Source organism: Podarcis pityusensis (genome assembly GCF_964106645.2).
Source record: "Podarcis pityusensis genome assembly, chromosome: 12".
NCBI lineage: Eukaryota > Metazoa > Chordata > Lepidosauria > Squamata > Lacertidae > Podarcis > Podarcis pityusensis.
Window position 1 is genome coordinate 13983422 of NC_138037.1, and position 18658 is coordinate 14002079.

Sequence of the window (18658 nt, forward strand, 5' to 3'; positions counted from 1 at the left end):
GCTTGTCCACACTTCTGCTTGTCCCTCTACTCTCCCCCTGGAAAGTCTGCTCTTTACTGCTGATCCGGAGCAAACATCCATCAGGTTTTCCATGGATGGATGTTTGCTCTGATTCAGCAGTAAAGAATTGGTTTTCCCACGGAAAGTGGTAGGCAAACAGAAAACTGCTTGGACCCATGCCTAGCACACATGGGACAAGTGGAAAACCTCTTGGACCCAAGCTTTCTAGACACAGGGCAAACGAATTGTGGATGAGCCTAGTGATAGCCCTGAACTCAACAAAGTTACCTGAGAAACAAGTTGGAGTTGCTGCTCAAAGTACTTCTTGTTTCCAGCTATCAAGGAGGCTTTTTAATCTCTTAGGGCTCACGCAGTTTTGCCCTTTTTCCTGCCACTTTTCCCCAGGGAAAACCAATCTTTTCTGCTGAATCGGAGTAAATGTCAATCGGCTTTTCTCTAGATTGATGTTACCTCCGATTTATTGTTGAAAAGGTGGTTTTCCCGGGCAAAGCAGCAGGGCAAGGGCAAAACTGCTTGGACCCTCACCCAAAAAGCACAGGACAAGTGGGAAACCACTTGGAGCCATGCTTTCCAGGCATGGGAACGTGCAAGTGTGCGCAAGCCCTTGGGGTAAGAAAACAGCATGGCTAGTTGGAATAATTGTGGATTGGTTTAATCTTTTTCCACATCTCTCCAATTTCATTTGCACATTATTTCCTCAACGAAGCAGAGGTCTGGCTAAACATCAGCAACATTCAGTGCCGTATCAGACTCCTGATGACTAATGGTTCTGCACATTTGAAACAATTCACTTGGTAAGCAGCTTTTAAACATTATGGGTCCCATATGGAGGTGCCACCATGTGGAAGCAATTCTTGGTAACCTGCACCTGGGGCTGTAAGTCTGAATTGGCATTTAGTCATCATCTGTCAGTGTTCGTGTTGGCCTACATTCTTCATTAGTTAAGATAGAGCTGCGGTTCGGCTTCAACACCGATGGTACTACTATATTTAGAATAGGGGGATGTGCTCAAAGTTTGTTCCAAGTTCATATTACGTTTGAGCTTTGTTCCGGTTCATGCCTTAATAGTAAAGGACACTGTGAAGGAAAGTAAGTGCGGAACTGTAAAATCCTTGGGGAACTTGACTCACTTCCTCCTCATCCTGTGACTTTAACAGGGATAATGCTATAGTGGGGTTACAGTGGTGAAGGGGGAATTTAGCATTTGGCAGAATTTGTGTTTGTTGTACCTTCTCCCTCCTTCCCTTTTCGTGTTAGGCTAAATTGTTGTAAGGAACGTAAGGCAATTCTAACTGGTGCCTGGATGGATGCTTTGCCACTAGGGCTGATAGTATGTGTGTGACATCCTCTTTTATACTGGGAGGGGGTTGCTCCCATCATTATAAGTTCACTGTCTCCCTCTGTGTGGGCAGGGTTGCCAGCACAGCCCTTCATTGGTTGTCACTGGCAGTGTACTCACGGTTTCTGGGGGTATAGCTGGTTTTTCTGCCATTATTGCAACCGAGTCAGATGAGTGGGGTACAAATAATAATAGTAATAATAATAATAATAATAGCAACTGTATTTTCTTGATAGTTGTCCCCTCACTCCTCATCTGGGTACTCAATGGATGTAGTGGGCATTCTGCCAGCATAGAAGCGGTAAAGGTAAAGAACCCCTGAATGGTTAAGTCCAGTCAAAGGAGACTATGGGGTATGGCACTCATCTTGCTTCAGGCCGAGGGAGCCAGCATTTGTCCACAGACAGCCTTTTGGGTCATGTGGCCAGCATGACTAAACCACTTCTGGTGCAATGGGACACCATAACGAGTGCCAGAGCGCATGGAAATGCCATTTACCTTCCCCTTGCAGTGGTACCTATTTATCTACTTGCACTACTGTGCTTTCAAACTGCTAGGTTGACAGAAGCTGGGACAGAACAACAGGAGCTCACCTGTTGTGCAGATTTAAATCGCTGACCTTCCAATTGGTTTAGACCACAGCATCACCAGCTCCCTCATACAAGCAGTATTAGCTTTGGACACGGCTTGGCATAGGTCTAAGATTGTTCTGAAAATATGTGCATACAACTTAAATATGTGTAAATTATGCACTTCAGGCATGCACTTAGAATCATAGAATCATAGAGTTGGAAGAGACCACAAGGGCCATCGAGTCCAACCCCCTGCCAAGCAGGAAACTCCATCAGAGCACTCCTGACATATGGTTGTCAAGCCTCTGCTTAAAGACCTCCAAAGAAGGAGACTCCACCACCCTCCTTGGCAGCAAATTCCACTGTCAAACAGCTCTTACTGTCAGGAAGTTCTTCCTAATGTTTAGGTGGAATCTTCTTTCTTGTAGTTTGGATCCATTGCTCTGTGTCCGCTTCTCTGGAGCAGCAGAAAACAACCTTTCTCCCTCCTCTATGTACCTTACAAACAATGTCCCCTCAAGGCGAATTACGTGAACTCTCATTAAGCTGTATTGATGGATGCAGCAAGCATCTTTAGGCCTTGGAAGCATAATCTATGGCAAGTATAAACTATTAGTGTGGGGGAAAGCTCATTTGCAGCTTTCAGAAACCTACAGCTATCAGTCTCTGCCATGTAAATGAGCTGAAAGAAGTAGTATTCTGGGATGCAGAACATTCTGTGAAGTGTAAATGGGGGTGTATTGCTAATCATTTCTTTCCCTCGTGCGTAATTTAGCTTTGCTGTGAATGGTGTATATTGTTGGACTGGTTATCAAGTAATAACACTTCATCCCTCATGAGATATAGGAAGTGAGAGATGGTACATTAATCAATGTCAAAACTCAAAATTCATATTTTTAAAGAATAGCATTATTTTTCCTACTACAAAACATTCCCAAAATTGTATAAGAATCCACACCTCTTCAGTGGAAGACTTTGTGTACATTGTTTATGTAACATCATTCTCACACTATGCAAGAAGGACTTTGATGCCATAGACAAATTAGTGGTACATTCAGGGGATAATTGTTAGACAAGAGGGGAGTAGAGAAGGGGAGGGGGAAGTACCCAGAAAGTTGAAGAACTAACTTATTTATATATTTATTTATGTTTGTGACTCAAGATGTCTCAAAATATCTAAACTGGGAGCAGCAAAACAGGATTTAAAGAATCTCTCTAAAAAACACTTGACTAAAATTTCATGGTGCCTAGACAAGTAAATATAACTTCTGTTTCTTATACATTTGAAGGCAGGTGGGGAAATTTCAGGGCTGGGTAACAACCATGAAGAATGCCCCTTGCTTGAACATGAATGCAAAGTAGTAGTCACCCTTGTAGTATAGAGGCCTAAGAAGGTTTGATGCTCAAACATTTCATTCCCTCCAACATTCCTCAAATGAAAATGGGAACATTCTTGCAACTGGAAACAATGAACTAGAGGCTGACCAGAGCCACCTTTCCTTTCATGTCCCCTATGGGCTTCTATGCCACCCAGCAAAGCCCCCCCTTTTTTCTACCTACCCCCCTGCTTTTTCCTTTCTCGCTCAATCCAATGCAGACCCGCCCCCCGGACTCCCTCCATGCTGCTTCTGGGCATGTAAAGCATGAAGAGGATGACACGCAGAGGAGCGCGCCCACTTGCTTTTACCAACTCTAAAAGGGGCCAGTCCCTTTGCCCCCCACCAATAAAATATTTGAGGGGACCAGACCCTCCCAAAGTTGATCAGGATTTCCATTCAAATGGTATGTCATGTGATCAGTTAGGTGGGGTAGGGCTTACATGCACCCCCCAAAATAATTTATTCAAGTTGGCACCCCTGGTGACACTATATTGTGGCAAGGAAAAGGCTAATAAAGAGGTCCCTCCCCCAAAGGCAAGTGTTGAAATCAAGAAGGAGGTCTGGAAGGAAGCCAATAGGCTGAAAAACATTTTGTGTTTTGAGCAAAGGCAGATCTATGGGAGCACGACCAGCTCAGCTGTACCGACTGCGGCACTTCTGAGACTCTGCCGCAGATGCCACAGCCATAATGCCCAACGGAAGCTAAAAGGTGGGCAGGCGTGTGTGTACTGGATTTTTGCCTAACACAGGACACCACTGAAATTTGAGACACCAAAGTCTGCCACTGTTTCGAGGCAATGATACTTAGAATATGGTAGGGAGCAAATGAAAATATTAGCATACGTCTTCCATGTTTTCTGCTGGGGGTGTAGATGGGAAGCTGTGCCTTTTTAAACCTTGCAAGATTTATTGCATCTCAAGGAATAGCTTTGTGAATTCTGTGTGTGCAGAAACATTCTGGTGGCAAGCAGCTATTACATTACAGGCAAAAAATAACATGTCTGAGCAACCACCACAAATTAGTGGATAGCTTTGCTGGAACATCACTTTGTGTTATTTTCCAATGCTGGGGAGGGGTGGGGGAGAAAACATCATGTCCGAAAGCTGCCTTTCTGTCCAAGTATTGACTTTTTTTGTAGTGACTGACAACACGCAAGAGCTGACATAAGCTTTCTGTGTTTTTCTTCAATACCAAGTAGCTACCGCACTCTAGCAGAGCTCTGGGAGAGACCTTATTAACTTGTCTCTCTGTAAGAGTTAACCTTGGCAAGCATTCGGCACCTGCAGAATTAGTTTTCCTCTGTTTGATGTGCTTTCGTGCTGATGGACAGTCAATGTTAATGATGAGTAGGATCTATCATAGGATTGAATTTTATGTATTTACAATGCACACATTTCTATTATTATTTGTTCAAGGTGGTTTCAACTGATAATGATTTCCAAAAAGCTGCATTTCCTATTGTTCCTGCTCAAACTGAAGGAAATGCTGATGTTTTCATAGAAATGATACTTGGAGCTCAGTATCCTTAGACATTTTACCTCATTTCTCACAGCCACAAAATATGAGTACCCTTTGGCACTGCTAGTTTCCCCAGTTCCAGTTCGTGTTCAAGAACTGAAATGACTGTCTCAGTAGAACAAATCCACTGAAAAAATATCCCAGGTTGTAATTTTGCTGCTCAAAACCACAGCTACGTGACTAACCACCAGAAAAATCTATTTATCAATATTACGTAAGACATTTGTGACAAAGGCTGGTTTGATTATTGACAAATTCATGGCTAAGAGGACACAAGGCAGAATTTGAGTTCTAAATGTTCCCTATCAAAGCCCTTCTAAAAAGAGGTCGAGAGAAAGTGCAAATTTCCACCAGCTTTTCTCCAATGCAATTATTGTATTTTTTTCCCTACCAAATAATGTTTTGGGTTTTCATCATCATGGGTTTCAAAACGTTCAAAACAAACTGAATTCTTCCTCCCCCTGTGTATTTTATTTCCAGTGTCTAAACAGTCAATGTAGCAAATTATATACTTTAGGACAGTGGTTCCAAATTAGGGGTCCAGGGACCCCTGGGGGTCCTCAGAACCCACCCAGGGGGTCTGCGGCCCCATCCCTTGCCTCCCCCCAACTAATTTTTTGTCAGTATTACATGGTAATAACACCAATTTTATGGTCTGTTTTAGCACTGTGCGATTTTTCAATATATCGGCCAAAATCGGTTTTGAAATCACACCATGATAACAATTTTTAGCTCCACATTAGATTGGGCACAATCCACTTAGTACTGTGCCTTATGCTGAGTCCATCTAGCTGGTCCATTGGTCCAAGGTTTCAGACATAAGCTCTGCCTGTAGTTGCTAAAGAGTTAACACAGAACCTTCTACTGGGCAAAGCCACCCATGCCATTCTGCTGCCTGAGGTGGGACAACAATGCCCATCCCCAAGTAAAGGTGCAAAGAACCAAAGGTCTGCCGAGTGATTGTAGCACCTGTGGCAAAAAACAACAACCCAACCCTGCAAATTCAATAGCTAACAATTTACTCCCCTTTCATGTTGCCTAAGGTGGCTCCCACACTCTGGCTAATGGTAGGGCCGGCCCTGACATTTTTGGCATGCAAAGCAAAATCTCTGCTCTGCCACGGTGCTGTGGCCTCTGCTGCACAAGCTCCTTTCATTTCTGTTGGACTTGTTTGGCTGCATGGGACTCATTAGTGCAAATAAGAAACTCCAAGGATAGGGTCAAGTAGATGAGAGGAAAGGAAAAATGGAGTATGCAGGAATCAAAAAGAAAAGTCATAATGGGCAAAATGTGAGCAGGGCAAAGGAAATAAGGATGAGTAGAATTGTGATAAAATGTAAAGATAAGGGGAGAAAGAAAAAACAGATGGTACAGAAAGGGGAAAAACTTGCCTGGCTGGACATAAATAAGTATGAGAGGCAGAAAGAAATGGTAGCCACAGATGCACTCATAGGGCAGCAAGAGGGGAAAATGGGGAAGATGAATATGATCAGGAGCATGGAGAGAAAAAGACGAAACATATGAATGTCATCAAGACTGCCGAGTGCAGCACCGGCCGGGATAAATGATTGGAGAGCGGACCTGAGTGAAGCCTGCTTCCTCCAGGTCTGCTCCCCAAGCTGCACCCCAGGCCACCGTAGATAGGCTAGTTTGAATTGGAGGGCCAGGCGGGAACCAGTGAGCCTCTGCCACAGACGAGGGGGCGCGGCAATGGCCAGAAAATGGGGCGGAGCAGCGAGGCATTCTGGAGGCACCATGGCAGGCTGCAACCACCGCTCACTTTTTAAGTCCCGTAAAGTGGCCATTATCATCATCATCATCATCACCAGAGAGAAAATGGAGAGAGGAGAAACTGAGGAAAGTAAGAGGGCAATTGGGTTAGGCAGGCAACTGGCAGAAAGAAAGGAAATGATTTCATAAGATGCTAACATGGATGAACAGAGAAAGGGGGGAATGGGAGGTAAAAACAGAGAGAAAAGACAGAGCTTAAGAAAAAAACATAAGTAGATATATTAGGATTTATGCAAAGAAAAGCATGCAAGCTTAGAGAGGGTCACACAAACTTATCTTATTATTCAAATAGGAGAATATTAAAACGTCCAACCACTATCAGATTGCCAATCTTTTGGGCAAATGTAATTAGTTTCTTTTAAACAAATACATATGCATTTGTTCTTCAGCCCATCTTTTTTCTTCTGGTGATGAACTGGTTAAATGCTGCATCCTGGTTAAAGTAATGCCTGTTAAGTTCTCTTGTTGTAGGGGGTTGTGTTGTGGGATTTCTTTCATCAAGCTGCAAACTATGTTCCAGTGTCACTAACCATCATTCTGCTTGAAAAGTTCAACTCCTGGAGAAAGATGTGAGGCAGTTCTGTCCAATTAAACTGGCAGTGACCTGACAAAAACATCGTATTTTACAACCTCAGCCTCAAGCACTGTATAGTAAGGTTCTCCCGCCCTCGCCCCGTTTCACTGCAACATACACAAAAGCATTTGAACTGCTGGGATGTAGTGCTGTCAATGAGATGGAATTTTGAAACGTATCCGGTATGTTCTCTTTTCTCTCACTAAACACAATCAGATAGGGTTTATTTTAATGGGGTGGGTTGTTGTTGTTTTTTACGTCTTTAGTGTTAGAAATAAAAGGATCAAAAATTCAAAAAAGAAAAGAAAATCTTTATGGCACAGGATTGTACTTTTAACCCTGCCTTTTCTTATCTATCATTTTAAAAGAGCAAGTTTCACAAATTAATAAGCGGCCATTTAGTTTCGTCTTGCTGAATTTTGGAAAGCGGACAACCAGTTACAAGATACAACGCACTTTCTATGTGCAAGGTTTTAGTTGCGTAATTGTCCTGGAGCCCATACGTTTAAGGCAGCAAAGATTAGTACAGCTTATGTCACAAAATATAGTTTAAACATTGTCCTCAGCTGAAGACAACCGGCTGACTGGCATTGCAGTTAACCTTGCAGGCGGGAAATAGGATCAAAAAAATTCTCTGCTACAATTGTTTGTGACAAGCTGGACATATTACACAGTCTTTCCTCTGAGTCACATTCCATTTTAACTGGGAAGGTCCACCTCTCAGTTAAAAGTTTGAACATGCAAGTCTCATAATGTATGTGCAGAAAGAACATAAAAGGAGCCTGCTGGATCAGGCAAACAGCCCATCTAGCCCATCTAGTTCTCACAACGGCCAACCAGATGTCTAGGGGAAGCCTGCAAGCAGGCACTGAGCATAACAGCACTCTCTCCTCCTGTGGTTTCCAGAATCTATTATTCAGAGGTGTACTACCTCTGAATACAGTGGAGGTACAACATATCCATAATGACTAGCAGCCTTTATCCTCCATGATTTTATCTAACCCCCTTTGAAAACCACCTTACTGCCTCTTGTGGGATCAAATTCCATAGTTTAGCTATGCACTAAGTGAATCAGTAGGACGCGGGTGGTGCTGTGGGTTAAACCACAGAGCCTAGGACTTGCCGATCAGAAGGTCGGCGGTTTGAATCCCCACGACGGAGTGAGCTCCCGTTGCTCGGTCTCTGTTCCTGCCAACCTAGCAGTTTGAAAGCATGTCAAAGTGCAAGTAGGTAAATAGCTACTGCTCTGGCGGGAAGGTAAACAGCGTTTCCGTGCACTGCTCTGGTTCCCCAGAAGCGGCTTAGTCATGCTGGCCACATGATCCGGAAGCTGTACGCCGGCTCCCCTGGCCAATAAAGCGAGATGAGCTCCGCAACCCCAGAGTCGGCCACGACTGGACCTAATGGTCAGGGGTCCCTTTACCTTTAAGCGAATCAGTACTTTCCTTCAGTAGGTAGAAGCTGTGTGTAAATATTGAGTTGACTGTAATTAAATCTGAAGCCTTTGTCGACACTTTTTCCTTTCAACTTTATTTTTCTTAAACGAGGAACACGATACCTACCCAATTTAAAATGCTTTATAAAATTAAAATGTTCTCATATTTAATGAGGATGTACCAGAACCAGTACCGTCTTACACCCTGACTGCAGTCTTCAACTAATAATCAAAGCACTTAAGATTGTGTTAGCCCTCCAAATTATCAATACATGACAAGAATTGAGATGTACTTTCCACAACAGTCAAAAAAGAAAATTGTCACGATCTCTTTGTATAATACTTAGTAGGCACATGAAGTTTGTACAAGAAACATAATGTAGCCACATAATCCAATAGCTCAAACCCACCATCAGAAATACAATGTCCTGTCTAGAAAAATCTATCTATGAGATTTATATCTATGCCCATCATTGAAGAACTATTGGGGGAACCTGGGAAACATGACTAGAATGATCCCTGAAATTTACAGGGCAACACACATGGTACATAAGTACTTTTTTCCTGTAATACAAATACTGCATAAAGTTGCTAGCATGTTTATTTGAGAATGTCACTCTTCTTTCACACCCCTAATTAGCAACATTTGTGTATATAAATATATAGGGGTGTGTATATGCACAAGAGGTATTCCATGTGATTTTAACGTCACAAGCAAAAAATGCCCTCAGGCCCACAGTACATGACTGAAGACAAAAGATACTCGCCAAATATAAATGCATATTGGATTTCATTTTCAGAAATCAAAGACTACCACTGTAGGTGTAGGGCACCTCGGAGGTTCCTTTGGCCACGTTGGCTTTTGCTTGCACTCCATTTTCCGTGCATAAGAGACAAGGGTAGTAGAAATACATTATTTGGGCCACCGTAATTTTATTCTTCTGGTTTATGGTAAATGCCACCTCTCTACAGAGCTTATAATCAGCCACCCCACAAGCCCCACTGGAAGGCAAAGGTGAGAACAGATCATTGTGGGCTATGCCCTTGGAGAATTAGAATGCCACTGTCAATGCGACTCTTAGCCTCCACCTGTTGGGACTGTGCAGCAGCACAAAAGATGTAATAAATAATCAAAGAATGCATCTCCTTTCCTTCCTACTGCTACAAACAAATGCACACAAACACACATCTTATCTCTCTCTCTCTCTTCCCCATTTCTTCCCCTTCTTCTACTTCGATTGATTCTTGTAACAATAAGCACGCCAATTTTGCTCAAATAAAGCAATTGTGCCCCGGAGCTATGTGAATTCCAGCTTTTGATTCGGCAGCAATAGCCATCTCTTCAGTAGTGCAAAAACGCTTTGAAAATACCTCCTTCAAGTTATTATATCATTTTACCATGCATGTGATATTGCTATCCGCAATCCTATTTATGCAGCTATAGAATCTGGCGCAACCAACCTGAGGCGTCAGATTGTCATGCTGATAATGCAATATTGAGAGGGTTCTAGAGAGGGCAGGAGGACAAGAGGAAAATTCAAATTGAATCAGGAATGTAAGATGAAGGACAGGGAAAGAATACAATAACATTGGTTGAAAGACTGGTATATATTAAGAGAACTAAAGCCATTTTTAAACAGTAGGACATAAACAATTACAAGGCACTAAGGTTTCAACTGGAATTTTAACATACACCAACTGAACTATTTCACCTTTGGCCCCAATATACCACTGTTAGGCTGTTAATTTAGATATAGTTTTTAGTCTATGGGCCAGAAGGGATAGTCATTACCATCTGGGATGGATAAATGAGGTTGCCTTTTTTTTGGATAGCCTACAACCCCAATAAAATTATCAGCCATGTTTGACCATCAGTAATGAGTAGAATTCACCAAAAACACAAACAAAAGAACCCAGACACTTTAATTATTCAAAACTAGTCAAAAATATATAATATCTACCATGGGGCACTTTTTATCCAGCAACCTGGGCTCAAGAGGGCTGAAATTGACTGGAAATGGTCCATAATGCACCAAAATAATTTTTGGGAGCATCACTGAAGAGATGCAGCACATACAGTGCAAAATCTGTAAATAATGCAAGGGGGAGATTATTTGCAGATTTCACTTATATATAAATTAATAGTAATTTATATGCCGCCCATCTGACCAGGTTACCCCAGCCACTCTGGACAGCTTCCAACAAATTAAAATTGTTCATATAGGCTGAAACATGGTCTGTCCTTTGTATATTAAGACACAATTACCACCCCACCCCCTCATTTAGGCTGCTATCCGACACTGATCAGTGATTGATCATGTCTCTGTTAAGGCAACATTGGTGGTATAAATCAATACTCCATGCCCCACCTTCATCTGTTAGCACAGTTCCTTCTAATTATGCAGGCCTTAAAATGGGGTGGTTTTGTATCTACCCCCCTTATCCATGAGAAATAGATTTTAATGATTCTTTAAGAAAACTTTATCCATAACCTCCAGCCACATTCTCAACATATTCCCTTCTGCCTCACTTTATTTATCTCGGTCCCAGCTTCTGTCCACCTAGCAGTTCAAAAGCACGTCAAAGTGCAAGTAGATAAATAGGTACCACTCCGGCGGGAAAGTAAATGGTGTTTCTGTGTGCTGCTCTGGTTCGCCAGAAGCGGCTTAGTAATGCTGGCCACATGACCCGGAAGCTGTCTGCGGACAAATGCCGGCTCCCTCGGCCTATAGAGCGAGATGAGCGCTGTAACCCCAGAGTCATCCGCGACTGGACCTAACAGTCAGGGGTACCTTTACCTTTACCTTCATCCCTCCCCTCAGCCACTGAGCTCTTCTAACAACAAATGCACTAAAGCATAAAGTCAAATGCATTAATGCATAAAGTGCATTAAAGCATAAAGTGCCTGGCGTGCTCTGGTCCATGGGGTCACGAAGAGTCGGACACGACTAAACGACTAAACAACAACAACAACATAAAGTAATGGTTAACAAAGTACAACAGATGGTTGCTACCATCTTGAGTTGGTTTTTTATAACAGCCTATGATCCTAGTAAGATTATTAGCCATGGTGGTGGTCAGTAATGAGTAGCTTTCATTGACCCCTTCCCCCTAATTGTATTAAAAATAGCCACAAATATACAATGTTCATATTTGAGCAACAAAATGACAAAACTGCTTGATAGATGCAATGCAATTCTATCTGAAATAAAAGCCAGATAGATTTTTTTTTAAAAGAACTTGATTCAATGTCAGTATTTTTATTTATTTATTACGCTGCTGTGTTGCTACCATACCTTCATTCACAAATCCATAAAAGCAGCAAAGTTGAAGCAATCGTCACCTTCTTCAAGGGCAGATCCAAAGGCTTCTTCATTAGCATCCTTGCCACAAAGGCAACGTACGGCTATGCATGCCAAACCATTCTTCAGTGAGTACTGCAGAAGGGAAGCAGGGAGCCTGCAACCCCCAGACCCATTGCATCTCATGTATTTAGCATGCGTATCAATGCGGCCTATAAGTGGTTCAGCCAAAATGAACTGAAAACAATTTTCAAGGAAGAGTATTTTAAAGAAGAGTGGAATCACAAAAGTGTTCTAGGAGCGAATTCCAACCATAATGGGCAACAAAGGAGACCAGAGATGCTAATTTAAGAGAGTGGGCTGTTGGGCAGGGTGAGGTTAGAGGACAGAGGTCACTGGTGGGAATACAGCTGTAGGGAATAAGGGCAGAAAATAGAGCAAGAGAACAATGACCAAGAGTTTCTGCTATGTCTACCACCATGAAGGAATGTCATGAGAAGTTAATATTTTGGGCGGAGGGATTCTGAACAGAGATGAGACAAAGGTGTGGTGAGTCATAGGTGTGGAATGCATGAGATTCCGGAATAGTTTGCACAGTCTAGAAAGTGTTTCTCTCTTTCCAATATTCACATATTTTGAGAATCTAGACATATTTAGACTGAAATAACATAACTATGAATACCCTCCAGTTCTTATCACTCATCGTCCCATAATAACTCCTACATTCTCCTTCTTACCCAGTTCCACACCTTCTGATATCTAAGACTGGCAAGGAGTTGACAGATACACTTAAGAAATCACCATGAAAGCCTTACTCAGAACCAGTTATTCATCACATCAATTTTTCATTTCAGGTTTGAAACCTGAATAGGATGAGAACTAGCACCTGTGCTATGAGGGCAACCAAAAAGTTGTTGTTTGCCTCAGCATGGTAAATACAACTTTTTGGCCACAGATAAAACACTGAATTTCTTGGGGAAGTACTTGAAAATGTGACATGAAGATAAGGCCTGCTACTCTTCCAGCAACACAATTGTTTTGAGGATGTTTGAGGAGACATTTGATCAACTAGTCTAATTATATCCTTTAGGGTTTGTATATCTAAGGCTCTAATATAACCATTACTTTACTTTGAGTTGAAAAACAACAACACACATTTTATTTACCAATGGTTATAGTAAGCGTTTTGAAGAATGTAAATCGTGGCGTGATAATGCTTTGAATTTAAAACAGCAGATAAAATCAGAGGAACAAAACACAAATCCATAAGTGCGCATGACAACAAACCAGCTATTGAGATCGATTGCTGCTTACTTTCTATCTGTCTCTTACTTGAGTTCAGTATCTTCTGCTTTATGGAATATATTGACTTGCTCGCTTACTCACAAAATTGGATTCCTGATGATCCTTGTGATAAAATGCACAGCAAACATGGAGCTGGGTGGCAGTTAAGCAAACCTCACAGTAATTTAGTCTACTAAACGTCAATTTGCACAAAAGAAGGAAACGCTTTGTGGTCCAGTATTTGAAAGTTCAACAAGAATAAATATTCAGAATAATCAGTGGAAGTGATTGGCTGTTAGTTCCTTTTCCAGCTCTTGTATTGAAAATTATCAGGCAAACTACTGTTGTCAATTTACGAACAGGTGGATGCACAGCCTGGACCCCGAAATGATTTAAATAAGTAAATAATAATAATTAACAATAATTTTATTATTTGTATCCCGCCCATCTGACTGGGTCCCCCAGCCACTAGACACATTAGAACTTAAATACAGTGGTACCTCGGGTTAAGTACTAAATTCGTTCCAGAGGTCCGTTCTTAACCTGAAACTGTTCTTAACCTGAAGCACCACTTTAGCTAATGGGGCCTCCCGCTGCCGCTGTAACAGCCTGTAAGGGATGTGGGTGGCACTGTGGTCTAAACCACAGAGCCTAGGGCTTGCCGATCAGAGGGCTGGCGGTTCGATTCTCTGCGACGGGGTGAGCTCCCGTTGCTTGGTCCCAGCTCCTGCCAACCTAGCAGTTCTAAAGCACACCATAAGTGCAAGTAGATAAATAGGTACTGCTCTAGTGGGAAGGTAAACGGCGTTTCCGTGCACTGCTCTGGTTCACCAGAAGCAGCTTAGTCATACTGGCCACATGAGCTGTACGCCGGCTCCCTCGGCCGGTAAGCAGAGATGAGGGCCGCAACCCCAGAGTCGTCCGTGACTGGACCTAACGGTCAGGGGTCCCTTTACCTTTACTGTAACAGCCACAAGCCTTTTTGAATGAAAAGATTTAACGTATCTTCCATAAAGTTCCATAAGGGAGAAATGCACATGGAAGCTGTAGCATCTGTGTCTTCTACTGTGCTGGAACATGGCTTGAGGTTATTTCTCTGTGCCATCTTAAACTGAATATAATATTTAAGTATTGCTTAAGTTCAAGATTTCCTGCACACATATTTAAAGTAGATCCTATATTAATTACTTTTACTGCAAAGGATATCTTCCAGGGCAATCTTACTGATCCTTTCCTACCATCTAGTGTTGCAAATATGTATTAATTTAAGTTGCATTATTTTACTACATGTGATTCGAAACTTTTTCACCTGCAGACTTCATTGCTTTTGATGCAGTTAGGAATTGAACTACATGCCCTCTCTGCTTTCGCAAGTAAACAACAGTGGGTAGCTCCCAGCTACTAAAATTTTTAAATTACCTAAATAAAAAAAATTCAGAAAACAAACAAATATTAAGGCAGTAGAAGCATGACAAAAAGCACAGTAGAACACAGCAGGTAAAACAAGCAAACCAAATAAATAAATAAATAAATAAATAAATAAAGGAGGATAACACATCAGCAGGCAAATACGGCAAAGGCCTGCTAAAACTGCACGGTCTTAAAATAGAGCCTAAAGTGTATTAAAGAGGCAGCTCAGCAGATCTGCTCTGGGGAAAGGATATACTGGGCATTGCCATAGAAAATGCCCTCTCAAATATCTTGACTTCCAACCAACTGTATGTCTGGTAGAATGAACCTCCTTCAATGATTCATGACCCCAACTTGACTGCAGATTTGAAAAGCATTCCTCATATTCTGCAGAAAACCTAAAATAATAGCCAAAGCTATGCTGGTAACACATGTCACATAAAATGCACCACAGTGCCTGTCATAGTCTCCCTCCTGGACACAGATCCCAGGACAACACTAGTTTTCTGTTGTTTGCTGAAGCATACATCAAGCAAGCCTGAGAGCTAATATCTCAAAATGCAATGCCTCAGAAGAAGATCTCCAGCCAGTTAAATAAGACTGTATATGTTGTGATCATCTACTATGGCCAAGCAAAGATTTCTAGAGCTCTTTTTTAAATGGACAAGGGATTTAAAAAAAAAACACCCCTCCATCCCATCACAACAGCAACATAGATCATTATTATTTTCATGCTATACTTGAGGACGATCCATTTTCACCTTGTCTAGCTGGCTCACCAAACAGGAAAATAGACGCACACATAAGGATTCCTTAAAACGGCATCTTCCTTGCATCTTAGGCAGGGCTGTTCTTAGGCAGTGATTGCATCAGGTGGAGTGTCAGTCTTTCTCTACTTTAATTTTTAGCAATGAGGTATTTGGGTACATGGAGCTGCAAAAGTATTTGAAAGAGTGTGCACAGTGTTTGGTGAAATCTCAGAAGCCAGAATTTCCAGCAATAAATATCCTGAATAGCTCTTTAATCTTTACCATTAACAGCATGAATAGAACAAATTGTGCATATTTCCTTAGCTTGTGTTTTTGAAAGAAAAAAAAAGGTACAAAGAGTGAAGTACCATGAACTCTTGCTAGAAGAGTGGTTCTTAAAAATAAAAAACAGTCAAAGAACGAAAAGTAAGATCTGAACTGGCCCCACCCTGCTCAAAAGCAGAGCAAACACTTGTACATGATTGATGGGAATTCCTTTCCACCCTTGCTGCAGATATGTGGGATTGTTACATGTCACATGTCTGTTTACATTCCAGCACAGATTGCTGGAGTCCCATGAGCGGAACATGTATTGCTTTTGTTTTCTCTCTCTGAGAAGAACGACAAGGAGAGAGGCCATGTTTTTCTTTGTCCTGATTTATGTATAATAAATGCGTAGTTTAGTATAGAATCCACACCTCAAGCCTGATCTGTTGTGTGTTTACTCTGCTGAGTCATGTGTGCTCTTGCATGTACAGCAGCATGAGTCGCAGACGTACGTTGGAGAATGACTGATGGATCTCCGCAGCGGCAAGGCTGAGAAGGGAGACATTCTGGCTAGGGCCAAGACAGCTGGCTTTCCATCCCACGGTTCCGACAATGATATCATGAAAGACCCAGTAAAACTAATATACTAAGAACAATAACCCCCACATGCAGCGTTCAAGAGACCATAGGTGGTATAATTAGCCAAAGGCCTGGGAGAAGAGGAATGTTTTTGCCTGGAGCCTAAATGTAGCAAAGGTTCCAGGGGAGCCTCCCTGGGGAGAACATTCCACAAACGGGGAGCCAGCACTGAAAAGGCCCAATCTTATGTTGCCACCCTCTGGACCTCTCACAGAGGAGTTACACAAAGAAGGGCCTCGGGATAGTGATTGCAGGATCCAGGTCAGGCAATCCTTGAGGTATTACAGTCCTGACTCATTTAAGGCTTTATTGATCAAAAACCAGCACTTAGATTTGGGCCTGGTAACTAATTCGCAGCCAGTGCAGTCGGGCCAGGATTGGCATTATATGCTCAAACCATCTTGCCCCATTACCGAGGCAAGACAAGTCCAGCACATCCACTGCCACACCTGTAAAGAAGAAGTAAAGCTGTGTGCCGTCAGCATACTGATGACAATGTACTCCATATGACCCCAGAATGGAGAGGAGAGTATGCAAGGTCAATGCAGGAACACACAGGAGGAGCCCAGAGTTTCCCATTCTTTCCAAATTGGCTCTGTGAGCCCCTTCTTACATGGCTGGCCACCGGAATCTGCTTGAAATGGCCTGTTTATAGGGACTAGATACAGAGCTGCGCCCCTGGGCCATCCATCCTCACATGGGTCCTTACCTATTCCTGGCAGTAGTGCCAGTTTCAAGCTGCCCCGCCCATGTTGCAGAGACATATTATGTATTCAGGATAGCACCTGAGGTAAGATGCAAAGATGAAAGTGAATGTGGATGACAGGTTTGATGAAGGAGTAGCATGGATGGAAGGCAAATGCATTTTCCAGTAGCAGGTTTTTAAAAGTGAGAGCTGCCTTGCTGTACAGAAAAGGGGGGGGGACTGTGACACTCACAAGGAGAATAATGAAAGAATGCACAAAGGGGAAGAAGAGAACAAGAGGGATGGAAGAAATCAAGCAATTTTTGCATCTCCACATTGATTGTAATACTGCAGGATATATCAGATACAGCGCTATAATGCGAAGAAGAACAAAGAGATGAAGCATACAGAGAAACAGTCGGTTCCCCAAATGTTTGGATGGAAATGAAACATTTCGCACAACAAGGTGAAAATCCTTTAATAAAAAGCTTTCTGTAAACAGCAGGCAGAACCAGCCTTATATTATATCTGCAGCCTCTAACAGTAGCCTACCTGGGTCTTCTGTATTAATAGGGATGTTTTTGTAATTTTTTTTTTTACTTTAATTTATTGATACAGAACCTAACACCTCTTTGATCTCTGCTTTGATCACAGGTATAATTTGGAAGTAATCAATGACTATGAAACAGGGAAGAAAAATGGAAATCGTAATTGCAATAAAGCTGAATATCTTATTATCGGATAAAACATACGCCCAAATGGCCGAAAATGAAACATGCAGAGGAAAATTGTTACAAAAGAGCGAAAGAGATTTGCTGTGCATTATTTGGCAATGTAATTAATTTTCATGGCCTTTCTTGCTGGCTGCCCTACACAGCCTTACCAGCAGCTTCCTTCCCTTAGACTCCTGAGCCCCGTTGTCATGAAGTTGTGCCTGTAGGAGCTAGTTGCTTGCATTAATCTCAAACAGGAAGGGACTGCTCTTGCTCCTGGGAGAAAGTAGTGGAAGGGGGCTTCCAGCCTACTGCTATTTTCAGGTGGGATTCACTCACATATCAGCAAATTCAGGCTGCACAATTGAAGTTGGATTTGAGGTTTTGTGCAACAAACCTGCCTCCCCAAAAGAGTTGACTTATTGCAATAAGGAAAGACATGCCATGCAATCATAGCTGTCAACTTACAGATTTGAAAATAAGGGACCAGCAGCCAAAATAAGGGATTTTTGGAGCACAGGTATGTTCAACTTCTGAGCCCCTCTGAGCCAAAGGCAGAAAGCCCAGACAGCAGCCAAACAAAGCCTCAAGCAGTGGTTCCCACAGCGCAGCAACCCAGCAAAGGGGATGCAGCAAGGAAAACCTCCGTCACCTCTCCGCTGGGAAGCGCTGAGCAAAGGCGAGTCCCCAGGCAATGCGGCCGATTTGATCGGCACAAGGCATGCAAGCTCCATCCCCCAGTCGTTCTTAGACTCCTTAATGGGTGAGCAACGCAGCCAAGCAACACAGTTGGAGCCTCCCTCCTCCCTGGCCAGCAGGGGGGAGGGAGAGGAGCTGCTTCCTTTGAAACCCGGGAAATTTAAGGGACATTAGCAATAAGGGACAGCAGCGGGACACAGTGCTGGGATAAGGGACTTTCCCGCCAAATAAGGGACGGTTGACAGCTATGCATGCAACTTCTCCACAAACAAATAGGAAT

General features: G+C 42.6%; 1 protein-coding gene across 1 annotated transcript in view; it reads right to left on the bottom strand.

Annotated features, from left to right (window-relative positions):
• PTPRN2 (protein tyrosine phosphatase receptor type N2) overlaps nucleotides 1–18658 on the bottom strand; it is a 610006-nt gene that overhangs the window by 487298 nt on the left and 104050 nt on the right. The window lies entirely within an intron of this gene.